This window comes from Liolophura sinensis, chromosome 5 (genome assembly GCF_032854445.1).
Source record: "Liolophura sinensis isolate JHLJ2023 chromosome 5, CUHK_Ljap_v2, whole genome shotgun sequence".
NCBI lineage: Eukaryota > Metazoa > Mollusca > Polyplacophora > Chitonida > Chitonidae > Liolophura > Liolophura sinensis.
This window is the reverse complement of record NC_088299.1, coordinates 15,375,159-15,383,415: the sequence shown is the minus strand read 5'-3', so window position 1 is coordinate 15,383,415 and position 8,257 is coordinate 15,375,159.

The following is an 8,257-nucleotide window of genomic DNA, read 5'->3' as shown; positions in this document are numbered from 1 at the left end:
CCAGAGACTATTGATTGAATACGATCAGAGTTTTATACATCCGCAGGAATTCTAGGAAATTGGCTAATACATGCATGGAACTTGTCACATGAAATGAAAGGGAGGTTGGGCTGTACTTTTATATCCAATTTCGAATCTTAGTTTCAAATATGTCAACTTCTTCAAATGTAAACTCAGCTTTTCACTGAATGAAATTCTGTCCATAGCCAATGCCAATCATTTCCATTTTCTAACTATGGAAAGAGGTCAACAAGCTTGATATTTGGTTAATTTTTCCACTGTTCAGGACCTGTAAAATCCCTGTGTTGAAAAGTCTTTAAATTTCTGTCAACATGGAATTTAAAACTTGGTATTCCCAATTCTTCTACAAAATTTTCCATTTTTTTTCATATTCTTGCACGAGTTGAAGTCGACAGAACCTGACTTCACCTTAGCCTCACTGATATTATCCCTGAGTCTCAGCTCAGAAATGACCTTATTTACCAACTGATCACCTATTCTGAGGAAGCCATAAAGTGTATCTCGTACCACTCTGTAAAGTGGCATAAATGGAAACAATGGAGAGTAGCAGTAATTTACACGCTTAATCTGCTTTTTTTCGTTGCTTAATTTGTGATCTCTTGAACAGTTCTACCCGTTTGCGGATCATTTACTGACCACACCAGACACATATTATGTCGGTAATTTTTAGAGCACTTACGTCAAACACATCTGTGAGTGGAGGAACAGTTGTTAATACCACATACCAGATTAAGGAACTTTAGGTCACCAGTTAAAAACAAAATAACACGGTAGTGAACATCATTTACGATATTCCATCTCCACAAAGTTTTTCTAAGTCAGAAATTGTACCAGATAGTGCAGTTTTAATATCCTCATATTTTCCCTTTCCTTTTACTACAGCAAGGTAATAACTGCCTTTGAATCTAGTATTGAAAATAAGGGTACTTTGTTGGTGTTAAACTATTACCTAAGTCATGCTTAATAAAGTATTTTATTTAAGCCTGGCATATCACTGGATAGCTTTGAGATAATCTTATATGAACACAAGCATGTGGCTTTAGAAAGACAATAGATTTTGGACTTGACAGAAGACAGTGTAAAACACTGCTTGAGGAAAACGTCAAGTTCTTTCGCTGTTACATTGGTATTTTTATTGGCGAATCCACTTTTCGACGAGTCATCAAATTTTCTTAGATGCGTATACTAAGTTGCTTCATAAACTCTGAGAGAGAGACAGCCAAGGGGTAGTTGGGAACAGGAATTCCTTACGTAGCCAGCAGTCTTCCTTTTTTGGGTATCCAATCCAGAGTACATATAAGTAATTCTTGCACTTCTCTAGAAGCTTGATTCTTTAATATACATCTTCCTTCAGTCTGAGTGTTTGTCATGGGTAGAGACGCAGTCTTTTTTATACGTGGGCCTTCTGCAAAGAGTTTCAGTGCTTGCGTAGTTTTGGTAGCATCTAGCAAAACAGCAAGAAATTTAACAAATAATTTACTAGATTGTTCAACAAATACTCAAAAATTTCCCCTTATATGATGGCGGTCAGAGTTACATGCGGGAGAAATTGGACTGCCCGGTGTAAACCATTGACCTTTGACAAGTTACTGATAAGCTTTGCCGCAAGCCACATACAGATTTGCACTATAAATGTATAAACTGTGTATAGCATGAAAAGAACCACTATCTTTTCGTAACTGCAGTAACATTTCGCTGACCTGCCTTGGACTTTTCATTATTTGCTGGTCTTATTCTTGTGTCTAAAGTGTCCCGGTTATCCTCGTGTAAATGAGAACAAAATGCATAAAAAGAAAGTAGCCTGAGTGCAAAAATAATTTGGATGTATAATAAAAATACATATTTTATTTTAGACAACTCAGTTTAATATTTGCAGAATTTACACAATACATGTACCATTGAACATCATGGTGTAAGTAAATGTCACCACTCAATCTCTGTACGATCCCTTTTATATTCAATCGTCGATTCGTTATGACATAATACAAAGTTAAAACATGACCTAAAAATATAGCATGAATTGTTGTTGTACAGAAGCGACCAAGGGATTCCCCACCCCCACCTCCCTCAAAGTCGACTTTTCCGACATTGTAACGGAAAAATCAGAGTTTTCGAAGAAAAGACTGTCAATTAATCCTTGAAAAGATTGTTTAGTGCGCTGACGACAAAATATAATCAAAAACACTCACCATGAGAGTCGAGGAACAGCTTAAAACTATTCCGGGCAGCAAGTGCACGTCCTCGGCGACCACGAGCGTTTAATTTGTGCGCATGCGCGCAACAAAGGAAAATTCTAAACTAACAGTTCTTTCAAACGTTGATTTTACACGGATTTCCATACACTAATCAAAACGCTTTTAGATATGCTCTAGGCAAATCAGGATAGATGCCAAAGCCCATATTTCTCACGCGGCAAACTTACTTCACTCGTGAAGAGTGAGGGAATATCAGGGGCATCTCTGCGCATCACAACATTTAGCCCCTTCGCCCATATGTTTTAAACTCATAAGTAAGTATTTTAAACACAAAAATGATTAAATCTGATTCTGAAGTATAAGACTACTATAGACTTAGTATCTTGTTATAGGACTTGTTAAAGAAAACACAAAGCTTTAGTAATTAAAGTTTAATAAATAAATATTGTAAGATAACGGCAGGATTTATTAATTTATTTCATTGGTGTTTTACGCCGTACTCAAGAATATTTCACTTACACGACAAGTGGCCAGCATTATGGTGGGAGAAAACCGGGCAGAACCCGGGGAAATCCATGACCATCCGAGGGTTGCCGCAAGTCCATGCCACCTTCGCCGATAACTGCAGGAGCCATACATGTTGAAGGTCACGTCACATCTTGATATGGCCGTTTTTTCTCAATATGTAACGTCATTTTATTCCTTAAATGAATTATAGGGATTGACTGTAATATTTTTTAGGCTTATTGGCGTATACACGAAAAACCGCTATGCAACTTTTGTGTGAAACCATTACGCGGATTCATACAGTTTGCACCTCTGTACAAACGTTTGCACATCGTTTTTTTTCGGTTTTACCCCAATAAACCTAAAAAATGTTACACTCAATCCTTACTTCACATAGCGCCCCTATAGACTTCCCCGCAAGACGCTTGTATAAACTTTATTTTATGATATTCTCAGTATTCAGCAATACTCTACATTATAATAAATACTTACAGCTTAGAGAGTAAAACATGGCTCTCAGTAGACTCAGTATGAAACGTATAAACAATAGGGCAGGACACATAAGTATTAAAATATATGCTGGCTGTATTCTATGTGCTACGAGCTATTTCCTCTTTATTTTATTCTTCAATCAATGGTTAACTACGTTTCCGTCCAGTTAAATTTTTATTTTCAGTGATTCTGTAAATGACAAACACGATATAGTCATTACTCCAAAGCAATGTGGCCTATTGGAACTAATAGCAAAAGGTAAATTGCATGCGATTAATTCTCTCCTTTTCACATTCAATGGAAACCAGACATTCTCATTGTATGTAACTGTATTTTTAATGTTTCTGTATCTGTGTCATTTTTTCCAGTGCTGGCGTAATTGAGAGAAGCGTCTAACTATACAAAGAACATCTTCCTAATGGCCACAAGAAGTACTCATAAGGGCCACAAAGACCGGCAACATAGACACAGGATACATTTCCCTGATGTAAGTCTACCGGAAAATGCCGACAGCCATGCTCGGAACATATACGAAGTTTGTCCTCCGCAGATGATGAAATGGGTCCAGCGACAATTACTGTGTCTGCGACGGATGAGAAACAGGTAGGCGAAGTCCGGAATAAATCAGCAGTTGTTAGCAATAATGATCCAAACATGTCTCTGGGCCAAATGCGACTGTGAACTAAGCCTGCCTGATCGTCATTTTTTCTTGTACATCCCGAGCGCTCTGGGAAGTTAAAAAAATCATTGATCTTTTCGTTTTGTCAATTTTAATAGACCTAAGGCGTGCAGAGATTACTTCGAGTTATCAATGATATCACCAAAATCCTGACACACTTATCTTCGACATCTGACCTCATCATCGGGTACAAATACGTTGCTATAAAACGTTAAATGTATAGCGATGCCTGTAATAAGACTCTGCTGATAAATCCCCCAACGGAATATAGTTTTGGTGACTTCGTCTCTTACAAATTTGACTTACTTAAAAGTTATCTCGCTCCCTGAATCAACTATATAAATAAAGACAGAGGTGCACGGGGCTGGTCTAAGTTTAAGGTTTATATGTAATGAAAACTTAAAAATAACATTTGTTGAAGACTCTACACAGATACGGTTGGATCAAACAGAAGTCCTAATACGGACATGGGTGGACAAACAGTGTATTATAAAATATATATCATGAGCCTAGAAAAGACTTTATAAACATATCCACATTTTGTCTATAGAAAAGAAATGTCCTCGGAGAAATGTGTTCGTAATGAGGTTCATTGTATAGAGAGGTTCCCTATCAGGTGCTAATCTGACCCTGTCTAGCGTGAACAAAGACGCGACATGGAGAATTGGACAATTATAGCGAGGTGAAATACAAAACCAGATCCAAACCCTATTATCTACACGACAATAGAGCCTTATAGCGACGAGCTTTACAGCCTTTCTATTGACACCTCTTTACAACAAATGAGCTCTTGCTCGTAATTGCCTCTAGCATTTCAAGCTTGACCAGTTGCCAAACCATTTCAGGTCCCGTCTTTTGCCGATGCGCTCCGACAGTCTCCGACCAATTTCTTCGCCATGTTTCTTTTTCCCCATGTCTGTCATCACAGTATCAAGCAAAGCGTGCTTGTGTCTTGTAGTTAAGCTTAACATTTTTATGAGAAATCTGATCTATGAATTTGGAACACCGGAAGGCCAATTTGTAGAGACTAAAAAAGGGTGAGAGATGCAGTCTTTACGTATGACACCACAACAGTTCAAGTCGGTGGAGACTTGGTTTTAGGTTGCCAAACGTGAGTGAAGAAGTTGCTTCCCGATTAGGTGTAGCGGACAGCCTGTACTGGAATCTTACACATCTTACTTAGTAGTACTTGACTGACATCACAGATAAATATGTCGAGTGGTTTGATCGCCCGGATGAATGATAAATTCCCCTTCTCCCAAATATCCCTAAACCTGGATGGGGACAGGAGACTGGAATTACTATTGTAAGTATCGCCCTGCAAAGCCTATGGCTTTTGAGTTTTAGTTTAACATTTGTACAAACATAAAGGTAGATGGATAGCGCTACCTCATGTTTGCGCCAATGTCTGTGCGTCACACAATAGAAGGTTCGTCAATTAGTTACCAGAGGTCGATGATTTACCGCCGGCAATATGGTTTCCTCCGGCCATCATAATTACCTGAATTGCATAAATTGAAAATTTTTTGAATGTAGCTTTAATCATCAAATATTTGAATTTATTTATTTATTTATTTGATTGGTGTTTTACGCCGTACTCAAGAATATTTCCCTTGTTCGACAGCGGCCAGCATTATGGTGGGAGGATATTGGGCAGAGCCCAGGATAAACCCATGACCATCCCATAGAAGACCAAATAATTAAAGAAAAGAATAAATAAATATATGCAATACGGGTACCTCCATAATTACATACACTTGCGACGGTGCCACAATCAAACTTAACTAGTCATGTCCTTACTGAAACAACAAACTTTATTCAGCAGGTATTGCATGGTGCATGCTAAAGCTAGATGCTGCGTTCAACACGTATCTGTCCATGTTAAAATAATTATTCTGAACTAATGTTGTCTGTAACATGTAAACTAGATGCTATATTCTTAACTTGTATCTGTCCATATTAAAACTGGGAACCGTATTCAACGCATAAGGGTCACAGCTACAACCGAAGATGCATTCAACAAATACATGTGCCTGTCTATGGTAAAATCGTACGCTGTAATCAAAACTCACCCGTCTATGTCAAAACCAGATGCTGTATTCACCACGAAGCTGTTTATGCTATAAAACTGAACGCTGTTTTCAAAACGCAATGGTTGTTGCGAAAAAGTTGGTATTTTGTTCAATCTGAACCAGTCTATGCTAAAACTAGATGCTGGGCTTTCTCCGGGCTCTGCCCCGTGTCCTCCCACCATACTTCTGGCCGCTGTCAAAATACAAGCATATGATGTATTCAAAACCCAGCAATCCAGTGCTAAAGTTGGAAGCTGTTTTAGAAACGTAACCATATGGATGCATACTAAACATAGATGCCTTATACTAAACACACCATTCTAATACTTAATCGTATCCATATACAAGTCTGTGCTCAAACTGATAAGGATATTCAACCGCTGTCATTTGATTTTAAAACTGACAGCAGTAGACGTATTTAACATAATGTAGTCTCATCAATCAAGGGCCAATAGTCAAATCTGTTGAATAAATGTATGATAAAGTTTCAGGTCAGTGAAACTTGGTTTCCTGCAGTTCAGAAACAAAACAATTTACATAGTTTAAGTACTATTTGGTTGTCAGAATACAAGGGCAAACAACTCAGGTCAGGTTGTGTGTTTTTTTATGCCGATGAAATAATGCAGCACCTATCAGGCGGGCCTTGTGTGGCAGCCGTCAAGACTAAACCAACAGGACATTATCCTTGTTAGGGTAAATATCCTCGCTACTAGCGGCCCGGGCGTACATGTATGCAATATAGTTTTTCTCTGCGCTCTATTATATTTTCGATAGTTGGAGGGCAGATTGTACACACAGTCGTCGGGACACCTAATCCGTCCGCCAATATTTGTTAGACCATCCCTGCCCGGCGGTAGTCACACAGCGCTCTACTCTCGGAGGAGACGGGGAAGTATTAATGGTATACTTTATCGCTGATTAAAAAGGTCAAAGCAGATACGACTTAACCTAAAAAGGCCTTAGGAAAATTTTTCACTGTAAGATTTGTTGGTAGACAGCATGGATTAGGCGAAAAGGCGCCATGAGGAGAGTGATTTTGAAATCATAGCATTGAAGGTCACCTTTAGATAGAAAGGTGAAGAAGTGGAAAGAACAACATTGGGGTAATTTCAACATGACTGGTGAACTTTGAAAATAATTGCATATGAAGATAAACATTTATCTATTTGTTTGGTTGCTTTTCAATGCCATTCTGAAAACGTTTTACAACTATGAAAAGCTGGTCAGTATTATAAGTGCATGGAGGCAATCAGTTTTCGTAGAAATCCGCGAACGGCGAGAGCGGGGAAACTTAGAAATCCCTGTCCAGGTTTATGCAGGTCTGGAAAAATTTATAAATTTCTATACTATAACAGCTGTTAACCTATATTTCTTAGATAAATTTGTTTTAAATTTGTTTCATAAATACATGGATTTATTTTATAAGAAAAACATGCAGGATTTTTTAAATACCTACATGTATATATATTTATTTGATGAATGTTATCATTAATGTAGTAAACTGAATGGGTTGTGTTTATTAAATGGAGTGATTAAAAGTTCCCAGTGTATATGATCAACATTGCAAAGCTGTCTTATTACCAGTTGTTTGATAAACATGTTTAAGTATGTTACAACTGAGCATTTTATCGCGTTTATTATCTGCTCCAAAGAGATGTCTATCATACGCGTAAATGTTAAACATCTTTTTTTTTCCAGTGTAGCTTCTAAATTTGCTCGCTGGGTTTAAATTGTTCACCTAAAAGTAAAATTTGTTGATCAGTGTAAAACTTAAGATGTGCATTGCTAGAGGGTAAACTTCGGAGATTGGGGTCCGGCTTCACGGAACTTATATGTACTAAATCCAATAAAGTGCTTGTCTGTAGTTTTTGTTAAAGTCTAAAATGGAGTATTTCTCGAAACAGCATCAAACCAAGCGCTACACATGTTACTCATACATCCTAAGATGTTACTTAAGCAAACGACTTTTAGTTCAAGCAAAATCACTTGGGAAGTTTGGTGAAACTGAGTGGTGTGGATTAAGGGTAGAGTTAGTTACAGATTAACCCATGTGTAGGACATCACTTGAAGGGTCTCTGCTACTGATAGATTCCACAAACAGATTAACTACTGCCACTGATTCCACACATCCAGTTTTGACTTAAGTAAAAAGATGAAATGTTTAAATATGTACACTTATTTTTAGACCACATGAGTCGGAAACACATAAAAAGTGTTATGTTTTACTCTCTGTGCTGTAAATCTTTTGTTATAATGTGTTCCTTCATAAATTAGGATTCTGCTGGTGAACT